Genomic DNA, 23,960 nt, shown 5'->3' on the forward strand with positions numbered 1-23,960 from the left:
GGGCATAAGCAATAAGTATTTCCCCTGCTGCTTTAGATGTACTTAAGTTTTCACTAAGACAAGATTGAAGGAGCCTACCCAGCAAAGCTGCCCACAGAACTGCTCCTGCGTGAAGCAGGGGTGGGCAAGGAGCATAAAGTTTAACTGATGGTCTCTGGGAAGAGAAGATTGCTTGGGCTGGTGGAGAGAAGCAATAGGAGCAGCCTTGGGGAAAGGCTTGAATCTGGAGAGGAGGAGGGGCTGGGCAAATCAATGCCTGTGAGTGGCAGCCCAGGCTAGTGGTATAACTGGGGAGGGGAGAACAGCTGGGAAGGCAAAGAGGAGCTTTAGCTGCCAGGGCTGCAGTCCTAGTGATGGGGGGAACCCTGAAACTGTCCTACCTTTGGGGGGTGGGGAAATTCTCCTTGAACTCTTGAGAGGCTCTCCTCTGCCAGAGACCCACTCCAGGGAATCAAGTAGTTTCATTCTGTTATCCTGGTGGGACTGGCAACACCCTCCATTGATTATACCCTCTATTAATTATACCCTCTGTTGAACAACTATACCCTCTGTTGAGTTGAAAATTAGTCTAGGACCACTCCTAGTAGCTTAATTCAATTAGAGATCTCTGTCTGATACTCAACTCAAACTGACCCTAGCCCCAGGCCAGGATTTACCCATAAAACTGAAAACTGTCAGCACACTCCTTACAAATCTTCTTATTTGATTAGGGGTTTGTCTGCTAAGGGGTTTGTCTTTTCTTAGTGAAAAAATAAAACTTTCCTTTTTTTCCACAGCTTCTCCGGTTTGTGAATTCTTTTCACGTTGAACCTTGGAGCCCAATCTCACATCTCATCACTAGGATCATGGAATCTTCCAATCACAGACCCCCAGAGTTGGAGGGGACTGCAGGTGCCTTGTTCCTCCCCCACCCAGGTCTGAGCTACAATCCACTGCACAACATTCAGGACTCATGGGCATCCAGCCAATGCTGGAGAACCAAGTCCTTTCCTCCTGAGGCAGCCTGTTCTTCTTTAAGGTCACTCCCTCCATAAGGCAGTGATTTCAGCTGGATTCCCCTCCCACCTCCCAACCAGAGAGAGTAACCCTCCCCTCTACTCACTATAGATGTCTATAAATGTTATCTCTGGGGATCAGGGCAGTCTGTCCACATGAACCCATTGGAGAACCTTGTCAGAGCCAGGATATCAAACCAGACCCTTTGACGCCAACCCCACTTTTCTGTGCGTTTACCTGGCAGTTGTCTGTCCCCTCAGGAGATGGGGGGAATAGGTTTAAATAATGTCCAGATATAGAGAATCCATTTACATAGGAAATCTTGACCAGGAACTGCACAGGGGAGGGGGGAGGGAGGGTGTCAGAGGAAAGGCCCTCCTCTCTATGAGAGCAGATCTCACCATGGTTCCCTCTAGGACCTTCTCAGAAATCAATCCAGCCATGCAGAGAGGAAGCAGGAAGAATGGTTCAGATGGGGGACAGTGAGGCTGGTCCCAACTAACCTGGCAGCTCAAGCCTGGCCTACTGAATGAAGCCATGACCTCCAGAGAGCCCTATAGAGGAGAGTAGGGAAGGAAAATTGGACCTTCATAGGTTTAAAATGGACAAGGACCTTGGACATCATCTCAGCCCCAGAGAGAAAGAGGAGCTTGTCAAGGGGAAACAGAAAATTCAGCAAATAATGATATCATCCCATCGGTGAAGCTACAAGTGTTGGTGTACTCTCAGAGAAGGAAAGTTGATCTATTGATGCAGCTCTTAGGATGTAGCCATGACCCTAAGGCCACCTGGGTTTGGGAATGATGTAGTTGGAAATGATGAATTTCTTCCCCTAGGCTATCCCGTCCCAATTTCCTCTATCTGAGCAGGATGTTGAGCCCACAAATATTGCTGCCTTTTGTTCGGTGACAACAGGGTTTCTGAGCCTAATGAGCAACAATAATGAGGTGCTTAAACACAGGTATTGTAGAGAGTTTTGGTTTTTTCTTTTACTGAAAGCTCCCTGTTCATATCCCTTGAACAAAGCATAAAATTAATTTCCCAATTCATCACTCCTGATGAATTGGGAAATTAATTTTATTTTTATAATTTTTATTAATGCTTTAAATATTTATATAAAATTGACTCTGTTCCCAATACATTCAAAACCTGATGTATTTATCACAGAAACTCTTTGTAAAAATTCTGCCATTACTTCATTGACTGTCACACCTTGTGTGGGGGAGGTGAGAGACCCCTACCCAAAATGACTACTTAGAGATCACTCAAAGTAGAAAGCAGAAAGATTGTTTATTATAGCAACTCATGAGAGGCAGGCAGTCCAGCTGCGAGAAGAGGAAAATGAAAATACTCACAGCAAAAGGGCTGAAGAATCAGTGCATATACACAGCTTTTCTAGATTTTGTTACAAGAGATTACATCACAAGTAAGAGAGCATTGAGGGGGAGGGGGGCATCTAATTGGTTGTTGCTATTCGGAGAGATTGGAATGGAACGTTTCTGGCTTCAGGCTTTAGATAATCGAGCCGACAGCAGTCAAGCTAATAGACTAAATAAATATCGATAAATATCAAACATTGATAAATGTCACCAATTTAGGGTAAGTAAATATAGGCCTGCACATATTGTACTTATGCAGGTCATGGGGAAACACAGGAATAATGAAAATAAAGAAAAAGTCACACATTACTGTAAGTTCTTCATCTCTCCATTCCACACACTTGTAATACAATTATATTTTCCTTAATCAAAATTTTTCTTAATTAGGTTTGTTTCTGCTTTGTCTTAGGTCATGATTTGATGTCTTTACTTTGTATTTTTTACTTCAGCTGAAGCACAACTAATTCTGCTCCAGCACCTTCTTTAATTCTGTATATATATCTTTCTGTATCAGCTGGGTTTCTGTTAAACAACTTGTGGTTGGATTCCGATTTCTGATCCATTCTGCAATCTACTATTTTATGGGTGAGCTCATTCCTTTCAAATTGACAGTTAGGATCTTTTCCTCTGTTCATTTTCTTCTGTTTCTTTGTCTTCTCTTTTTCTCTTGCCCCTCCTGAAAGGTCTATTTTACTTCTAACCAGTGCCTTTCCTCTTGTTATCCTTTCTCTTATCTCCTTTCCCCATTATTTCTCTATTGGATAAGATAGATTTTTATAGGCAGCTGGGTGTGTGTATTTATTCTTCACTCTTTGAACTAAAAAGTGAGGTTCAAGCATTGCATACTAATTCCCCACGTTTCCCCTGCACTACAAAAGCTCTTCCTCGAATGCCTCTTTTATGTGAGCAAGTTTTCCCCCCTTCTCTCAGTGCTTCCCTCTTTCTCCATTTTTTTCTGAGATTACTTCAACACAATCAACTAACAGTCATGGCCTCATGTAGACTCCTAACTACCCTTATAAGCATAGAGATCGTATGAGTTACATGTACTACCTTTACACACGGGAATGTAAACAATTTAACCTTATTCAGTCCCTTGTGGTTTCTCTTTCCTTTTTCTGTTTTTGTGCCTCTCTAGAGTCATGTATTTTGGAATCCTTGAAATTTTTCTATTTTATCCAATGCCCAATTTTCACCCTGAATGATTTTATTCAGTTTTGCTACAGTTTATTCTTTATTGTAAGTCTAGGTCTTTGCCTTGTCGAACATCATATTCCAAGTTTTCTGCTCCTTCAACATGGAAGCGCTCCCTGACTCTTGTATGATCCTGACTGTGGCTCTGTGATAGTCTCATTGTTTTTTTGTGGCTACTTGTAATATTTTCTCCTGGGACCTCTGGAATTTGGCTGTAATATTTCTAGGAGTTTGCATTTGGATCTCTTTCAGGAGGTGATCAGCAGATTTTGGGAATTTCTATTTTATTTTATATTTAGATCTAAAGTATTTAGGGAAGTTTTCTTGGGTAATTTCTTGAAATAATGCCTAGGTTCTTTCTTTGATCATGGATTTCAGGTAGTCCAATAACTCTTCAATTATCTCTTCTCCATCTATTTTCCTGACCAATTGTTTTTCTGATGAAATTTTTCATAGTTTCTTTTATTTTTTGTCATTCTATTGATTTTGTTTTATTGAAAAAAGCAGGGAATCCTCCACAGAATGGAAAGGCCAGTATAAAGAAGCAACTCTTGGACTTCAGTTTTCAGAGCACTACTGGCAACACTACTGTCAGTCCTACAGACTAGAGAGAATATATGGGGGCGGCGGGGGGGGGGGGATTGGGAGGATGGAAATAGGAAGTAAGAAGGGAAATAATTCACTGGAGGTAATTGTTCATTTGTATTAACTGTACATGAGATAGTGCCCAGCAGCTTGTCATCTACTGACATTATGCCAGCCCTGGAGTTGGAGGATGCTGGAGGAAGCCCTAAATCCCCTCTCCATTCTGACCCTTATGCCTGCTCTCCTCTACCTTCTTAATGATGGGGTCAGTCCCCTCCAGACTCCCAAATTTGCAGGGCAGGCTCCCTGGTGTGTTCTAGGGAGTTCTGGGCCTTTCATTTGCCCTGCCACTGGCACCCTTCGTGGTTCTGGCTTTTCTCATCCTTAAAGGTGACCCTTCCTGTGTGCATTGTTCTCTCCAATTATTGGGAACACCTAGAGAGAGCTTACTCTCTCTAGCTACTTATAATAGCAGCTCTTAACAAGGTTCTTGGCATATCCTAAGCACTTAATCCAAACTTTTCATTCCTTCCTTCGTTTGTTCATTTTTTTACTTTTCCATTAAACCACTTGTGTTTTGAGCCTCGTGAGCCTGTATGCTTGTCAGGAAAGCTGCTACTGCTGGTGGAGGTGGGAGTAGATTGTCAAATGTTGAAGTTCCCATATTACTTGGAGGGTTGGGGTTGGGGGATGGTGGTGGAGACTAGGTTAAAGACATGAAAGGTCTTTGAACATATCCGTGCCCTTCATTACAAAAGAGAAACGCTGACCAAGGTTCATTCTCCTTTGACCTCCTTTAGGGACAGGATAAACCCGTCAAGGACTCCAGTTTCCAAAGGACACAGGGACCAAGTCCTCAGCTGCCTACTGGACTGACCATGTGCCCATCAGCAAATCATTTAACCCCTCAGTGTCCCAGGGAATTCCCCAATCCCTAGCTGATTGACATGAACAGCAGGTCTCTCCAAGCTGGAGTCCTTACTCCAAGGCCTCCACCCACCACCACCATTTGAGAGACAAAGTCACAGCCCTGGAGAAAATAATAGTGCCAAGAATAGGGGCAACTTTCTGTGGTCCTGGTTAGACCACACCTAGAATGTCAGGTTCACTTCTTGGACCCACTGATGAAAGGGCATTGACAGCCAGGGATGGTGAGGGGCCTGAATCTTTTTTTTTAAACTGTTTATAGTCTAAAAGAATGTACAAGATAGAAATACAGCAAAAGAATCATTTATCTTTCTCTCTGGCACCATTTTGTCTATAAAATGCCTCATTAGAATCCTAATTTTTGTTGAGAAATATTTTCCTGCCTCAGTGTAATAAAATCTAGGTTTTGACCTCTCAAATTTCTATCTTGTGGTTAATTTATTTGGTCAGTAAGAAATTACCAAAGTCAAAGAGGAGATATTTTTCCCCATACTAAATTTGGCAACCACAAAGGGACAGTCAGCAAGACTGGAGAGACTTCCACTTCAGAAATTGTCTGGTGTGCCCAAGATGGTATCTACCTTAGAGATTTTGCAGGGGAAAACCCAGCCAAACCAAAAGGGCTGTTTTCCAGAATTGCAGAAAGAGAATTAAGTTTGTCTTCTAAGTGTGTTGTGTGCACTTCTATGTATGGTACTTTGATTTTGTTTTCTCTTGCATTTGAATAATGAGTCTGTTGAGAAACTTTTGGAGTGCTTAAGCTGGAATGGCCTTCAGGAGGATATCCCTCTTAGGAACTCAAAGCCTGGGGAGAACGAGCAAAGTCAGTCTCTGGGATCAGCCTGATGAAGAAAAAAGGCATTTGTTCTAAGTCTGCTATGCCCCAGATACTGGGCTAAGTGCTTTATAATTAGTATTTGTGAGAGGAGCTGCCTCTAAGGAGCAGAGGCATGATGAGAATGGTCAAGGTCAGTCTGGGAGATACTGGTCCCTCAGAGAATAGGAGGTAAAGAAACCTACTCACAGGTGGCAGATCAAATGTTGGTTTCTCTATGAGGTAGTCAGAGGAGGAGAGGGGGCTGGAGGGCCTCAGACTTGGAGAGTCTCTGGGGGATGCCTCTAAGTGTCTGAGGGAGGATGGCCGAGGTCGGCCTGACTGGAGACTCCTTTGGGAACTCGGTGCTGAGGAGAATGAGCAAAGTTAGTACCAGAGATCAGAGCCCCCGGCCAGCTCAAGGGAAGGGAGTGATCATTCAGGATGGGTCTACTATGTGCCAGGCACTGGACTAAACCCCTCTCAAAACCTTCTGTTTTCCTCAAACATCCCTTAGTGGTTCACCATAAATAGTGGCCTTTAATAAGTTTGAGACATAGAGTTTGTGGGTAATTTATTGATCTCAGGCTAGTATGATTATTAATAAAAGGAGGTCAGTGGCTCTCTCAAATGCCAAAGACCCCTCATGGTGGTAGGCTCAGAGTGTAGATACCCTTGGAGCAGTAGGTGTTCCTGAGGACGGGCAATCAACACCGACTGGTCAACAATAAAAGAGAATGAGTATTACCATGGCAGGCATGGGCTATCTTGAAATGAGGGTCTTGGGGTTACACGACTTGGGAACACTCAAGTCTTGATCAAGGAGACTTACTGATTTCCATATCACCTGTCTGACAAAAGGGAGAATCAACTTTCTCACACCTGAGTAATCACAATGAGCAGGAATCCTTGTTACCCAAACTCAGAATCCCTCTTACTGTCTGATTAGATCTCGGCGTGGTTAAGTCTTTGCCTAAGATTTCCCACACTGGCGAATTTCTGGATGAGGAAGTAGAAAAGGGGAAAAACCTTAGTCTCATTACAGCAATAAGTTATTAATTCAAGACAGAAATCATAATTTCTCCCATTCCCTCTCCCCACCACCATTTGAGAGACAAAGTCTCTTCAGTGAATCACTGATAGGACAAACACTTCAGCAAAGGTATCTAAACTATGGGACTTATAAAAAGAAACAATGTGAGGGGAAATGGGAAAGGGAGCCATCCCATTGGGTAGATCCCCTCTGTTAAGCAGACCTCACAATAAAAGGCACATAGGAAAAAAATAATAAAATACACTTGTCCATTTAAGCCTCATCTCATATGGATGTCTGGTTCTCAGGACACCTGTAGATGGTGCAGCCCTCTGATTTCCAGCTGGCTGACTTCTCTGGTTCAGGTCACTTGCACATATCCTTTTTTCTTGCTAGAAAATCTCCTGCAAAATTGGTCTAGCATGATAGTAATTTATTGTGCTGATAACCAGGTCACAAAAAGTCAGCTCAACCCTTATGTCTCTATTATTAGAAAATAAAATCTGAACCTTTTGGACCAGAAAATTTACATTTTTAGGGTAACCAATTTTCATGATAGACCTAAAAAACTTAGATACAAACAGAAATTTGGAACTCAATTTTGATGCTTGGCATTGCTCACTCCCCCCTTAGGAGGATGAGAGTCTGCTAAAGAACTAATAACAGAACATCTTATATAAGTAAATGGACTCTAATAGAAAAATGAATCTTTTTAAAAGTTACTGTATATAAATATGTTGAATAATCAATTTCAAAACAGTGCAAATCAAATATGTTATTTATAATAAAACACTTTCAACTCCTAGCCATGTCAAATTTATAGATGGACCACAAGCCATTTTTCTTTTCAGACCAACTAAGTGTGTTGTTTGCCTATCATTTGCCTAATTATTCCCCATACCCTTAAAAAAAATTAAAGGACTTTATCTTACACGGAAATAAGTAACAAGCAGATGACAATGTTAAAGACTTAACTACCTAGATGTTTGGTATATAGAAAGGACAAAAATTCTACAACAAATAAGTCAAATTTTATACATGTATCTCACTATAGTAACTTGGATTTGGCAGAGGAATAACATTTTAAAAATCTGCTTATTTGTATTCATACTGATCACCTAGCATGATGATAGAAATTTTCCCTAAAAGAAGACTCAGACACACAGTTACACAGTAAAGTAATAATGCCTCCCTAAATTCATGTCAATTCCAGGCAAAAGATAGCCAATTACATTGTCAGGCTTAAAGTCATCCAAGTGGGATATTTTCCATTCACCAGGAAATGGAGAAATTGAGTCAGGAGAATCTTTTCTCAGCCCAGGCCAAGAATTCTTCTCCCAACTTTTCCCATGAGAACTTTACTTGCGGTTTGTGATGTTAACATCCTCCTCCTCCCAATATTGCTGGCATCCTAGACCGTTGGCTTAACAGCATCCCTGGAGTCAGACTCGATATCAGTTTTAGTTCCATAAGGTCTTAAATAAATTGCAAGTTCCAATAATGAGAACTTCAGGTAGATTCCATTTTCAAGGATCACATTTTCTAGATAACAAGTATAGACTATAATCTCACATTGGTAACAGTAAGAGACTTACCAAGAAAAATGACAATTTGCTTTGAAATAACTAGTACTCGTGGTAGTACTCATGAACGAGGTTCACTATTACTTACAAATGATTTTGCTCTAAGATGCTTTGTAACAAACAACAAAAGATTTGGAATGGCATAGGCAAATATAATAATTCCAAATTGTATACAGGGAACAGTTTGTATAATAAGTTGCCTATAGTAAACATGTTCAGTCATTAACCTATACAAATGGACATAAACAGAGACTACGACTCTCAGAAATCTTTTAAACAATGGAAGCATCAGCAAGGTGAGTCTGAAGTAGTTTGCGTGCATTTCTGGGCATGCTCTACATATGGGTTCTAATCCCAGATCAAATAACAGTCATAAATAAGTAAAATCAGATTTCCCATTAAGTGAAAAAATAATATTCAGATATTCCCCCCAAAAGAATATTCAAGGCCCCCCTAACAAGCTTTCTACTCAGACAATAGTCTCACAAATCACAGTAGGTTTAAACATAACTATTATCAATGTAAATAAATTTTTGCAATAAATTATGAATAAAATTGATCAGGCCTTCTGAAAAATCACACAAAAGATCTTTATGTAAACATGTACATAAAAGATGTTTTCTTACTTAAGCATTCTATCCTAAAAGTATTTTGATTTCCTAAAAACCACTTAAAATTTATCTTGACACTAAAAAGATAATCACCAAACTTTGATAAAGTAAATTAGCTGGGAACCTCTAAACTAACAGATCTCTCTCTCTCTTAATCAACCTTATAACAAAAATAAATCTTTAAAATTGGAATTGATTAAAACTAAATTGGGATAGAATGTTTTAAATATCATAAATAAATCACGAAAGCAACATAAAAACAAAATGGGTTTGTAATCATAATAAATTCCTAAGTCTCAACTCCCCTCCAATCAAAAAATGTTTGCAATGGGGTGGACATTCAGTTTTTCTAAGTGAAGAAATGAAAAAAAAGCCCAATTAAATTAGCCTTATCATAATAACAATGTTTACCAACTTTCAAAAATGTACTCAATATCATTTTCTTCATTTGTCTTCTCCTACAGTATAAATTCCATGTGGGATAAAATATGTTACTAGAAATCAAGAAAATGCTGGAATCTCATGTAGACAGGGAATATGCTAGCATATACTTAACCCCCCAGAAAAACAGCACTGGACAACTGCTACAAAACACCAGATTCACACACACACACACACACACACACCCCTCATACCACCTCAATTTTAGATGAAATTCACTCTACATCATAAGGCTTGAAAAATTAGACCTCAGTTTTTTTTTTTTTAACAAGTAGTATTTATATCCCATTTACTCACTAAAAATTCCACAACACAGAAAAATCTTGCAAAGAGCTGATAAGAATTTATGATTAATCTGAAAAAATGCTCTAAATCACTTGATTAGAAGGAGAAATTATAACAACTCTGAAGTATCACTTCACACCTCCATGATTGGCCAAGGTGACAGGAAAAGGTAATGATAAATTTTGGAGAGGATGTGGAAAAACTGGGGCACTGATGCATTGTGGTGGAGTTATGAAATGATCCCACCATTCTGGAGAGCACGCTAGAATAGTGGGATCATTTCATAACATTTCATGTTCAAATTGCTATAAAACTGGACATGCCCTTTAATCCAGGCGTACCTCTACCAGGTATGTATCCCAAAGAGATCAAAAAAAGAGGGAAAAAGACCCCCATGTGCAAAAATGTTTGTAGCAGCTCAAGGAGCTGGAAATTGAGTAGATGCCCCTCAGTTGAGGAATGGTTGAATAAGTTATGGTATATGAATGTCATGAAATATTATTGTTCTATAAGAGATAATGAGCAAACTGATTTCAGAAAAGCCTGGAGAGACAAACATGAACTGATGTTGAGAGAAGTGAGCAGAACCAAGAGAACATTGTAAACAGCAACAAGAAGATTATGATGGACTTGGCTCCTTTCAACAATGAGGTGATTCAAGACAATTCCAACACACTTGTGATGGAAAGTGCCAAATGCATCCAGAGAGAACTATGAAGACTGAATGTCTTCATTCATATCATATCAAAACATAGTATTTTCACCTTTTTGTTGCCTTTTGCTTGTTTTTCTTTCTTTTTTGTGTTTTTTCCTCTTTTGATCTGATTTTTCTTGTGCAGCCTGACGGATATGTAAATATATTTAGAAGAATTGCACATGTTTAACCTAGATCAGTTTGCTTGCTGTCTTGAGGAGGGGAAAGGAAGGAGAGGGAGAAAACTTTGGAACATAAAGTTTTACAAAGGTGAATGTTGACAAGATTATGTGATGATCAATTCTGATGGAAGTGACTCTTTCCAACAATGAGATGACTGATGCCAGTTCCAACGATCTTGTGATGAAGAGACCCATCTACACCCAGAGAGAGGTCTGTGGGAAGAGTGTGGATCACAACACAGCATTTTCACTCGTTTTGTTGTTGTTTGCTTGCATTTTATTTTTTTTCTCATTTTTTTTCCTTTTGATCTGATTTTTCTTGTGCAACAAGATTATTATATAAATATGTATACATATATTGGATTTAACATATATTTTAACATGTTTAACATATATTGGATTACTTGCCATCTAGGGAAGGGGGTAGGGGGAAGAAGGGGAAAATTTGGAACGCAGGGTTTTGTAAGGGTCAATGTTGAAAAATTATCTATGCATACGTTTTTAAAATAAAAAGTTTTAATAAAAAAGGTGAGTGTTGAAAACTCTCTTTGCAATATCTTTGGAAAAGTAAAATATTTAAAAAGCATTTATGACTAGGTGGTTTTAAGAATCCTTGTAAGTTAACTAAAGAAAATTTACAAGATCTTTTCTTTGTACCTTTCCCCACACATTAAACAACAATCAAGTTTCCTTTCAAAAATGCCCATGTAAATATTTTATAGGCTTTAATGTTATAAGAGTAACTCCAATTAACTTTGTTAATAGTTTCTTAATTTTTGTAACAACAACCAAACAATTTCAGGTGAAAATTTCTCTTTAATTATAGGCAAAAGTGGAAGTTTATACATTTTTAAATTCCGGTACTTCAGAATATTAAAGCACATGATCAGTTAGGGCTGATAAAATGACCCAAGAGCTTTCTCTCTCTTTTTAAACCTTCTTTTCACAGTCCAATTTTTAATCTAACAACATATAGATTGCTTTTCTAACAACAGAGCTGACAGAAATTTGTATTAACACTTCCAAGTTAACCAATATAAGAAAATTTAGAAGCATATAACAATACGATAAACAATATCAAATATTTAAAACTTGAAAGAAAACCCATTATCAAACAAAACCATTACCACTTGAGGTGGCCTCAATTCAGTTGAATGCATTTCCAAACTATCTCACACAGAAGTCATCTCATCTTATTTCCATTGCTCGGGCATACTGATCACATCCAAAAATCCATGTAAAGTTATCAAATAGGAAGCAACTGCATCTAGTTAAAGAAATCACAAAAACAGTTAACATTCATACAGCACTTGCTCAGTACCAGGCACTGTGTAAAGTACTTTACAATCCTGTTATCGTCCGTCACAACAACCCTGGGAGGTGGGTGCTATTATTATCCCCTTACAGAAGAATAAACTGAGGTGAAGAAACATAGGGTTACTTATTTAGGGGTCACCCTGCTAATACATTCTAAATCCAACCCAGTTTTATCGCTGATGGTAACATTTCAATTTTTAGGGCCCATACTATTTGCCCTTCAAAAGCCAAACCATTATTATCCATAAATTTCCATATATTTCCATTTTTTTAGAAGATTGGTGGTAAAAATTCCCAGCTCCATATAATCTTTTCCTGCACTTCCTTAAAGAACTGGGTCAATTCTCAATCCCCTGTCTCCTTTCCTTTCTTTGAGACTTTTCAGATAAGGAGCTGGCTTCAATATTCAGCCAATACAGACAAATACTTAAAGAAATGTATAGTTTTACACAGTTTGAATGCCCACCTATTATCATTGGGTAGCTTAAAGTGTGCTGGGCTAAGAGTCACAAGTGACAGTTTTTAGAATTTCCTACTCTAAGATTCTGGAGGAAAAATTTCTTTTCTTAAGGGGTTCAGCTGGGTCCCCGAGCACTAACACCCGGAGACAAGCTATTCTTGTCTACTCGCCCACTGATGACCATGAAGGCAGTGCCGATTACCACCTCACCAGGAGGACTCAGACAATGACTAGGGCGAAAGACGGTTGGGCCATGAGGTAAACTACAGCCACATGCTAGAGCAGGGCAGGCACATGGCTACCACTTCACCCCCTAGGGCTCCTGGGCTGCTCCCGGTCTCAGCACTCACAGGGAAGGGCCTCCTCCTCAGCCTCCTCTTCCTACTCTGTATCTCCTTCCTTTTCTCCTTCCCCCAAATCCAAGGGAAGGGAAGGGAAAAGGAAAAGAGGGGAAGGGAGGGGAAGGGAGGGGAGGAGAAAGGAAATTAAATAACAGTTGCCTTCAACTGACTGGCTGAAAAGAAAAGCAGATCATACATTTAAATATTATTTTAATAGCATTTTATTTTTCCAAATACATGCAAAGATAGTCTTCAAAATTAACTTTTGCAAAACCTTGTGTTCCTAGTTTTTCTCCCTGTTCCCCAATATGTTAGACATGCAAAAATATATATATGTTAAATCTATATTTATACAATTATCTTGCTGAACAAGAAAAATCAGATGAAAAGGGAAAAAACATGAGCAAGAAAACAAAATGCATGCAAACAACAACAAAGAGAGTGAGACTGCTATCCTGTGATCCATACTCAGTTTCCACAGTCCTCTCTCTGGGTGCAGATCCCTTTCTTCATCACAAGATCATTGGAACTGGCTTTAATTATCTCACTGTTAAAAAGAGCCATGTCCATCAGAACTGATCAGCGTATAATCTTGTTGTTGCCGTGTATAATGATCTCCTGGTCCTGCTCATTTCACTTAGCATCAGTTCATATAAATTTCTCCAGACCTTTCTGAATCATCCTGTTGATTGTTTTTTATAGAACAATAATACTCCATAATATTTATATACCATAATTTATTCAGCCATTCTCCAACTGATGGACACTCTCAGTTTCCACTTTCTTGCCACTGCAAAAAAAGGCTGCTACAAACATTTTTGCACATGTGGGTCCCCTTCCCTCTTTTATGATGTCTTTGGGATACAGACTCAGTAGAGACACAGCTGGACCAAAGAGTATGTGCGTTTCATGATGTCGCCCTAGCTGGGCCCTGCAGAAAGCAGCCACCAGTGCCCCTGCCTGGGTCTGAGAAAGACGGAGGAAAGGCTTATCTGGTCAGAGGGACAATAAGAATTCTAACAGTAACCTCCAGCGGGGTGTAGCATTTGCAGTATTCCAGGTCCTTTTCTGTGTGGAATACACGGGAGCCACCTGACAGTGGCTGCTGGAGATCCAACCCAGACCTGCAGAATGGATCTCCTCTTGTGTGATGGTGATGGTGATACTAGGAAACTGAGAGGCAGTTGCTGTTCTCTGTCCTCTCTGACTGAGAGGCTGTTACATTGTCTGACCTCCCTCCTCTTCCCTCTGCCTCCAATTTATTTCATTCCCAGTCGGCAACACCTGTGTCAGCAAAGACTGCCTTACAGCTCCCTCAGATGTTATGATCCACAGCTGTGGAGGCTCTCAGAGAATTGACCTGTCCCTTAACACTTTTATTCATTTGATTCTCACAATAGCCTTGGGAGGTAGCTGCAGCTGGGACCCCAATTCTACAGATTAGGAAACCAAGGAAGGCAGGGGAGAAGTGCTTTGCCCAGCTAAGCCACACAGCTAAGAGGTATCTGAGGCCCCATTTGAACTTGGATCTTCCTGACTCTACATCTGGATGGCCAGGCTCAAAGAGCAGGTTTGCTGGGAATGACTTAATGGCAGGCCTAGCAGGAGGTCTCGCCTGGAGGGGTGCCCAGGGATCTGTCCTGTCTATCATGTTTTTTGTTTTTGTTTTGATCAATGACTTGGATCAAGGCTTAAATGGCAAGGTCGTCCAATGGGCAGATGATACCAAGCTGGGGGAGAGAGCTAACGCATTGGACAACAGGGTCAAGCCCCTTTAAAAGGCCATCAGCAGATGAGAGCATTGGGCTGAACCCAAGAAGGTGAAAGCCAAAAAGAGACATAGGATGGTCAGTTGGTTAAGCACCTGGGTACAGTTCCAATTCCCAAGGAGGGAAAGAAACTTCTAATCCCAAGCTCAACTCACACCTGGGGAAACTGAGGCCCTGAGGTCAGAGGGCACTGGGCCAAGCTTGCTCACCTCAACAGCCTCTGGATCTCTAGGAATTCCCAGCTGGCACAGAAAATCTCTCCCATCCCCTCCTTCACCTACGAGGGTTTGCTTGTATGTTATACTCACCCACAGGCATGGTTTCCTTCATCAGAGTAGGACTGTGTAATGAGAAAATGCCTGCCACTAAAGTATAGACTGCAGGAGTCCTCAAACTTTTTAAATAGGGGGCCAGTTCCCTGTCCCTCAGACCGCTGGAGGGCCGGACTAGAGTAAAAACAAAAACTTTGTTTTGTGGGCCTTTAAATCAAGAAACTTCATAGCCCTGGGTGAGGGAGATAAACGTCCTCAGTTGCCGCATCTGGCCCGAGGGCCGTAGTTTGAGGACCCCTGGAATAGAGGGATTTGCTGAACCCTAACTCTGGGCCCTAGACTAGCTTATGAAAACTACTAACATTTTCTAAAATCACTCATGTGAGTGTGTTTAGACTTACTAAAGGGCCCACAGAAAAAACACCTGCTCTGTAAAAAACTGTTTTGAGAACCCAGGTAATCAAATTGCTGTTTCGTCTAACTCTTTTTTAACAGACTCTGGCTGAGCTACTGTCCAAAAAATGATCCTGTTTTTAGCAACCTAGTATCCCTAACATGGCCTAGAGAGACAAAATTTTGGTCTAAAAGCTTTGTTCCCCTTGACCCTGGTTGCAAATTATGGCCCTCCTGCTTTGACTTAAAAGAGAATTCTGTACCAACCTTCTCACTCCAGTTCCAAACCAAATGTTCTCCCGCAGCATTTTTACTGGTGCTGAAAATTCAGTTATGGGATCCCCTTTGAGGATCCTAGTAGTCCCTTTCAGGAAAAAGAAGCAGAGGGAAGTGCTTCCCTGGAGCACCCCTTTTCTCCCTCTCGCTCTCTCTTTTCCTCATCCCTCAACCTCAAGGTTGGGTCCTCTAGAGAGTACCTTAAGTCTTCAGTGTTTACAAGTTGCTTATGGTTTTAGGGGAGACTGCTGTGTAACCTTGCTATGGTAGCCCTGCTCCCCCAACCTCCCTGGAGGGGACGCCCTCTATTAATGTCTATTATCTTTTTTCTCTTTCCACCTTTCAGGATGCTGAAGTTTGGAAGGAAACTGTGAGCATAGGGCCTTTAATCTCCAGAGATTCTCCTCTGCCCTGCTTGCTGACAAATTGGGAGAAATTCAGGGCATGGGATCTTTAAGGGAAGCATCTTGTTTTTCTCTGAAATATGGTATGGCCATAATATACCGTAGAAGGTCAAAAGAAATGGCCACTGAGGGCAGCTGATGACACAGTAAATAGAGCACTGGCCCCGAAGTCAGGAGGACCTGAGTTCAAATCCAACCTCAGACACTTAACACTTCCTAGCTGTGTGATCCTGGGCAAGTCACTTAACCCCAAATGCCTCAGCCAAAAAAAAAAAAAAAAAAAAAGAAAGAAAGAAAAAAGAAATGGCCACTGAATGGATCACTAAATTCCAATACTGTTTTATAATTGGACTTGTTTTGTAAATCGGCTTGGGGGGGGGGGGGGGGGGGGGCGCGGGGGCGCAAAAAAAAACAGGAGGCCTGGGAGGTTTTCGCAAAAGATATTAAATTTGGATACTAAATTTACCCCGAGAAATGCTCCTCTCTTTGTATTTGTCTTGCCATTTTTTGTCCATAGCTGCAGCTCGGTGTTTGCAGAATGTCTCTGGGCTGGATTTAAGATTTAAAATGCAGACAGCAAGAAAAACTTCTAAGGAGATATGAGCTATGACACCTTGTGTTCCCACAGAAATATACAAGTAGGAGAAACACCCTGTAAAGACAGCATCCCGTTGTAAATATTCTATCTTGAATTTATAGTTAAGACCAGACTAAACTAGCTGAGTGTAACGAAGACAGGAAAGTAGGGGAAAGTTTTTTGCTTAGCTGTAGTACGTTCGAGACTTTCCTTCTGAGAACTGCATGTACGCCATGTCAGCTGGTAGGGTGGACCCAGGAGGTAAAAAGGGGCTTGGCCTTTGAGGCAGGAGATTGTGTCTAACAGGTGTTAGATCTTTTCTCAGGAGGCGGCACTGACTCCAGGTGTCTCCCTTCTGCGGATCCACCTACAGTGCTGGGTAGGCTAGGCACAGGGTAATCCTAGAGGAGAGTAGATATAAAGGCCCAGCTTTGCCATAGGCAAAGAGAAAGATGCGGAGAGAAGTAGAGAGAGGCAGAGATACAGAGAGACGCAGAGACATACATACACTTGCTCTTGCTTCCTGCTCAGCCCTGCTGAGAACATCAATGAAGAAAGACTGTTTGGCAATTTAACATCAGTCTTGTCTCCATGTCTATCCGGGGAGGATTGGTCCGTATGGCCCTGGCAATCAGTAGCCTCGGAGTGGGAGGTTACAGTAGTAGACACGCTTAATTGCTTTATGAATATTAACTTCTTCTCCCCAGGAGGAACTTAGGCTCATTTTAATGATCAGGCAATGTACGTGGTGGGAGGGGGAACACATGTAGAGTAAGTATGCAGGAAGGAGAGCAGGAAGTTGCACCTCCTGGAGGACCCAGCAAATGAGGAAACAGGGGAGGGACCTTGCACCCAGGAACAGGGATATCATGCTTGACCCTTCTCTTTTCTGGTACATGCTATTCCCTAATAGGACACGCCTGATTGCAGCTGTGTGCTAAAGCAGGCTTTTAGCTTACCCCTTTCTGAGTCCAAGAGTTTGATTCTTACAGAGATAATACTAGGAAAAATTTATGCGCATTCCGAACCCTCATCTAAGACTTTTTTGTGACCCTGACACTGGCCAAGTTGGGTTACAGGGGAAAAAAAGTTAGATAATCAAAGCTGTAGAAGTGCCAAAAGCATTTTTGCAGATTCTGGAGGTTTGGGGATTAATCATTAAGGAGTTTGGCAATTGGTCATTTTAAGATTGCAAGAAAAAACTCCAAAGACTTTGGGTAAGAGGAATTCACCCGCTTCTGAAACATCTTAGTAAGTTCTGGAGTGCCACTCTGTAGAATTTGTTTTAAGGAAAAATAAGAATTAAATCTTATAAAAGGTTTTAAAAACAATCGACAAGATTGCTAGGGCAATAAAGAAAAGTTGGTCGGCTTTGGGGGAAAAAAATGGGCAAATGGCAAACTTTTGTTAACCTTCCCTTGATTTCCTATTTTGTCCTGAGTCCCCTTCGGCCCCATTAGAAAAGGAAAATATGGTCCCCTTTACATAAAGGGTAAAAGACAATACTGACAAGGAAAAACGCCCTGGAAGTAGTACTGAAGAATTCTCTCCGTGACCCTGATCACTCGGCAGGCTCCACTCCCTGGAATCCGGAGTTATCTCAGTTTGTGGGGATTGCTAACAAGGTCATTACAGCCCATGTCCTTCTGTGAACCCCTCTCAAGAATGCTGAGGAACTGTAGGGAAACCCAGATTCTGCCCAACCTGGTAGTGAGATGGGGAGGGGAATGTCAGCAACCACGGTGCGGACCCCACACACCTTGCTTGAGTAGCTTCCCAACTCAGTTGAAGGAGTTAGGGGGTGGGGGGGTGGGAGGGAGTCAGGTCCCAGGTTCAGCATTCCCTGAGCTCTGACACCTGACACTATTACCAGAGGGAGATCCTGGCTCCCCATGCCAGCCCACAGCAGGTTCTGCCCAGAAGCTGCCTGGGAAGAATCTGGGTGCCCCTGGCAGTGATTAGCATGGCAGTGTAAGGTGGGAGAGCCAGCCAGCCTCTGCACTTAGTAAGCCCACCCTTCCCTTTTTCAGTTGCAGAAATGTATCAACTATGCAATTTATGGCAAATTATTTGACCTCTGTCTAGTTTTCTGATTTGAAAAGAGAAATAATAATGATTGTTGTGAGGATCACATGGTTATAAAAGTGCTTAGCAGAGAGCAAATGCTATATCAATGTTAACTCTCTTATTAGATGTGACTAATTCATACTTGATAACATTACATTGGTTTTTAGATGTGACCAACATATAATGCCAATGTTGAGATAAATCATTGCGTGTCAAGTAACTTGGAAGCAAATTCAACTAAATTAAGGTCCCCAGGCCTGGGCTCCACAGGACTAGGAGGATAGTGCATAAAGAAAAAAAAAAGTCATTCTCTTTCTTTCCCCTCCTTGACTGCAGCAGGAATAGATGGATGAAGAGGTGAGAGGGAGAAAGGAAAATATATTTAGTTCAGTGAAACTTCTTATTTGAAATGTGATGGTAAGAGCAGTTTTAAAGGGGCTTTAGCCCACTAAAGGTATATGTAAGTTGTTGTCTATTTTCACTGATGGTGTTAACAGAGGATTAAAAGGGTTTTAGAACTTTGGGAAAACATAAAAGAACGTGCTGACACTTAAAAACTCCAGTAGCAAACAGCCTATACTTGCATTATCAGGAGGTAGGTTTTTGGGGGCCCAGTCAATAAAAAATTTCAAGATGAAGGCCTGCATCTTGAACTTGAGTGCCACTTAACCCTCTTCCTGGCTCACAAAAAGAGAAAGGTTTCTGGGAATTGGGAAACAACCAAAAGACAAATAAGTTTGACTAGAACATCTAGTTAAAATTTAGGAAATCTCATAAAGTACTGGTTAATTTTAATGTAATTTTTAAGATTGGTAAGTGTGTTAAAATTGGAAACTTGTTTGTAAATAATGAGACTCCTATCCATTTTTTGCAATTAGATTATGTTCTAAATCTTTCGAATTATTTTTCTCCATGAAAGAAAAGGGAAACTTGTTAAAACTAAGAGGGCAGGGGGTGGGGTGGAGAGAAGCCCAACTCCTCTTGAGAATTTCCAGAGCGTCAATAGCTTGAGGAAAGAAAATCCTACCACTTGAGTCCACTACTGAATGATGAGACTAGGGGAATACCAACTGATAAGCAATGGGTTCTTTCTGAGATTGTAGAATCCGAATTTGGTTTGTTATCTAGTAATCTGAATGTGCTTATAGAGTATAAACCGAGTAGCTAAAAGAAGATGGGAAGTTTGTTTAAAATCTGTTATGTTATCAGCCTTGCTAACCTAGAAAATGCAATTTAGAGAATTGAGTATGTCCACCTTTGCTTGTGAGTTAAGAGAAAGTTACAGCTAAGACTATTTGGCTATCACTTATAAAAATAGTAAGATAGGTAATGTTAAAAAAAAAAAAAGATAATCATCATGTTAAAATCTAAAACTGGTAATTACTGTGTATGAAAAAAGAGAAAGATGAAGTCTTTTTGCCTTTTTGTTCAGTAATCCCTCCAGAATTAAGCAGACTAAATTTGCCCTCTACAAACCCAAGGTTTCCCTGAGGTTAGAGGGAGTTTGGTCTTAATTACCTTTGAAGGATCAAAGATTCTGGGCAACAGTCAATAGATTTGACCTCAATTGCACTTCCTAATTGGGAAGATCTCTGGCACAAAAACTGTGTGACTCCTTCAGCAATGATATTCAGGATTCTGAAGACCCTCCCAGCTCTGTCTGTCTCTATGCTGAAGACCCTTCTAGTTTGGCCAGTTTACTTATCATCCTTAGAGTTCCCTCTGGAGCAGTGACATTCTGGACGCAGAGGTCTCTTTCAACTCTAACATCTTGTGTTAACCTGACCCAATCAACCTCTGAGGTTCTGTCCTCCAAGGACCTTCCAGCTGTGACATTCGATATTCTCTGCTCTCTGGATCCTCCCAGATCTCACATTCTGTGATCTAAAGATATTCCCAAACCTGACATTCTATGATCTGTTATCTAAGTGTAACATCACCATACAATCAAGAGCTCATTTTTAAAGTGAGTCTTGAGCTAATAGAATGCCCCGCCACAGTCTACATGGTTCTCTTCTGCAGCTTTGAAGAATTTCTTTTAGGTGAAACATTATGGGTTGGGAAAATTCTTAACATTTAGGCAGAGATTGGGTTCTCTGCTTAAACTGACATTTCTATCTGTCTCTACTTTAGCCCTGGCCTCTTTGTAGTTGAGGCAAAATTCAAATTACTGGAAACCTTTGTGCAACTAAAAAGCAGATTACTATAGTATCTAGGACTAGAGGGGAAGTTGGGGAAGGAGCAGGCTTCTTGGGCTTTTCCTCATGCCTCAAGTATGTGGGTACAGTGTTGGTAGCATCCTAGGTCTTCCACTCTGAGAGGTTCACAGAGTCAGTTTCCATCTCTGATATTGTCCTCTTCTGCCAGAGCTCAGTCTTTCCTTCTCTTTCTTTTGTTCCTGGTTGACCCTGCTCTTCCTGTTGTTGACTCAATTTGCATTCATCCTGCTCCTTCCTCTTTACTTCCAAAACCTAAGAATCTTTTATCTTTTACTGGGATAGATCCTCTCTTTCATACAAATCCCTAAAGGTATGACCAAATCCCTTAAGGTAGTGTTGTTGATTGATTCCAGATCTATAGGATCCTGTTTTCACTTGGTTCTGACTGACTCAATGATGATCAACTGTTCTTGCCCAAGGAAGGTATTTACTTACTTTGAAGGGGGTGAGATAATCAGTGAAGCTCCACACTTTTACATAAAGATCCTCCCAGCTCTAATAGTGTATGATCTAGGGACCCTTTTCCCAACCCACCCTCCTCAGGCCAGCATCAGAGAACATAGGATGGAACTTTTTTCCATAAAAGAGAAGTGGTTTCAACAAACACTAACTGTAATGGGGATAAGCTGGATACCTTCTCAGTAAGACCAGGCATGAAGAAAGGATGCTCATTATTACCCCATTATTCAATATTGTACTAAAAAGCAATAAGAAAAAAGAAACTGAAGGAAGTAGAATGCCTATTCTATTGAGGAAACAAAACTTCCACTTATTTTTGACTATTTGGTATTGGCTAAGAAATAGATTAGTTGATCAGTGAATAGGTTAGGTTCGTAAGACAAAATAGTCAACTATAGCAATCTAGTGTTTGACAAACCCAAAGATCCTAACTTTTGGGATAAGAATTCATTATTTGACAAAAACCGCTGGGAAAATTGGAAATTAGTATGGCAGAAATGAGGCATTGACCCACACTTAACATTGTACATCAAGATAAGGTCAAAATGGTTCATGACCTAGGCATAAATGATGAGATTATAAATAAATTAGAAGAACATAGGATAGTTGTAATGGGCTGAGGTTTGAGTTGATGCACTGAGGTCCCAAGTACATGAGGCTAAATAGTAATTGGACTATACTCTATTAATATACATGATTGGATAAAGAATGGTCCCTGCCCACTCTCTGTGCAAGTCCTGATGTGTTGTACAGGAAATGACGATTTTGGTGAGTGGAGGCAGAGAGAGGAACAGGAAGAGAAGCTGGGAGAGATTGGGCCTGGGTTCTATTCTCCTGGCTGCTGGTCGTGTGGCTGGTGATCTAGCTAGCTTCTTGACTCAGCTGCACACATTGCTATCGCCGATTCTCTTCCACCTCCGATCCTTCTTCACTGAGAATAAAGACTGACGATTTTCCCCTAACCTGAACTCCGGACTCCTGCTGATTTTAAAATACGCGATCTTCACAGATAGTTTACCTCTCAGACCTGTGGAAGAAGAAGGAATTTATGACCAAAGAAGAATTAGAGGTCATTACTGATCACAAAATTGAAAATTTTGATTATATCAAATTGAAAAGTTTTTGTACAAACAAAACCAATGCAGACAAGATTAGGAGGAAAACAAATAAACTGGGAAAACATTTTTACAGTCAACAGTTCTGATAAAGGCCTTATTTCCAAAATATATAATTGACTCTAATTTATAAGAAATGAAGTCATTCTCCAATTCATAAATGGTCAAAGGATATGAACAGACAATTTTCAGACGAAGAAATTGAAACTATTTCTAACCATATGAAAAGGTGCTCCAAGTCATTATTAATCAGAGAAATGCAAATTAAGACAACTCTGAGATACTACTACACACCTGTCAGACTGGCTAGAATGACAGGGAAAGATAATGCGGAATGTTGGAGGGGATGTGGAAAACCTGGGACACAGATACATTGTTGGTGGAATTGTGAATACATCCAGCCATTCTGGAGAGTGATTTGGAACTATGTTCAAAAAGTCATCAGATTGTGCATACCCTTTGATCCACCAGTGTTACTACTGAGCTTATATCCCAAAGAGATCTTAAAGAGGGGAAATGGACCTGTATGTGCAAGAATGTTTGTGGCAGCCCTCTTTGTAGTGGCCAGAAACTGGAAATGGGTGGATGCCCATCAATTGGAGAATGGCTAAATAAATTGTGGTAGATGAATGTTATGGAATATTATTATTCTTCAATATTATTGTACTTCAACACCAATACTATATGATGATCAATTCTGATGGACGTGGCCCTCTTCAACAATGAGATGAACCAAATCAGTTCCAATAGAGCAGTAATGAATTGAACCAGCTACACCCAGCAAAAGAATTCTGGGAAATGAGTATGAACCACTTCATAGAATTCATAATCCCTCTATTTTTGTCTGCCTGCATTTTTTTATTTCCTTCACAGGTTAATTGTACACTATTTCAAAGTTCGATTATTTTTATACAGCAAAATAACTATATGGACAGTTTATCTTGTAAATAAAAAGCTATAAAATAAAAAAGAAGGAATTACAAATGAAAAAAAAAACTCGTCGTTCTTGTGAAATGATGGCCAGAGATCTCTGTAGACCTTAGATAGAGGTAAGCTTGGTAAAATTGATTTAAGCACTGCAAAAGACAGTGACCAGAGATTTCTCTGAGGGCCTGGGAATTAGGAGAGACTGGCAATAGTGAATGCAGAGTGGGCATTAACAAGGGTATTCACAAGAGTAGTGAATGCCTTGTTGGCATTCATATCCCAGTCTCTTTAGAACCAATGTAAGTCTGAAGCTCAAAGGTAAAAATTGAGTCTCAGTTTTGGTTCTTGGTCTGATTCCACATCTCAAGTGTTTAAAAGCCTTTAGATCTATCATGAAATCTTAAAAACATGGAAATTTTTACAATTATCATTTGGCATTTTTATATAAGCATTATATGTTAGGCTAAATAATAGCCTATTATTATTCTCCTCCCCCATTTTTGAGATGGTAAACAATCCATATGCAATCATGTAAAACATTTCTGTTATTAGATTGTATGTGAAAAATTTTTGTCTATAAAAAGAAAAGTTGAAACTTGTAAAGCCATATGCAAGACCTTTGCTTCTGTGGCAGGAAGGA

This window comes from Sarcophilus harrisii, chromosome X (genome assembly GCF_902635505.1).
Source record: "Sarcophilus harrisii chromosome X, mSarHar1.11, whole genome shotgun sequence".
Classification (NCBI taxonomy): domain Eukaryota; kingdom Metazoa; phylum Chordata; class Mammalia; order Dasyuromorphia; family Dasyuridae; genus Sarcophilus; species Sarcophilus harrisii.